This window comes from Alligator sinensis, unplaced genomic scaffold (assembly GCF_000455745.1).
Source record: "Alligator sinensis unplaced genomic scaffold, ASM45574v1 scaffold267_1, whole genome shotgun sequence".
NCBI classification, from domain to species: domain Eukaryota; kingdom Metazoa; phylum Chordata; order Crocodylia; family Alligatoridae; genus Alligator; species Alligator sinensis.
The window spans coordinates 1,937,875-1,938,282 of NW_005842100.1; positions in this window are offsets into that span (position 1 = coordinate 1,937,875).

The following is a 408-nucleotide window of genomic DNA, read 5'->3' on the forward strand; positions in this document are numbered from 1 at the left end:
AGCCCCCCCCCCCCCTCCGATACGCATGGCACGCGCTCCACCCCCTCAACCAACCACAAGTGCCGGCGCGCCGCGGCTCTGGCGCATGGGCACAAGCAGCAGCTCCGCCGTCTCGAAGCCCCGTGCTCATCCGGGCTTCTTGTATGGGGCGGGGCCAAGCCCTAAAGCCCCCATCCCTGTTTCACTCCGTTCCCTCCTCTTTCCAGCCAGCGAGCTTTGCCTCGGGGGCGGTCTAGGCACGGCCTCGCTACATTGCTCGCGTCTCAGTGGCTCCCGGCCCTCCGCGCCACGCCGAGCTGCCCGCCCTCCTCTCCTGCCCTCCTCCTCTTTGCTCTCCCCCAACTCCGGGTAGTAAACACACTCGAGAAACGTTATGGCCGGGGGTCACGTGGGGCGGCGACAGCCAAT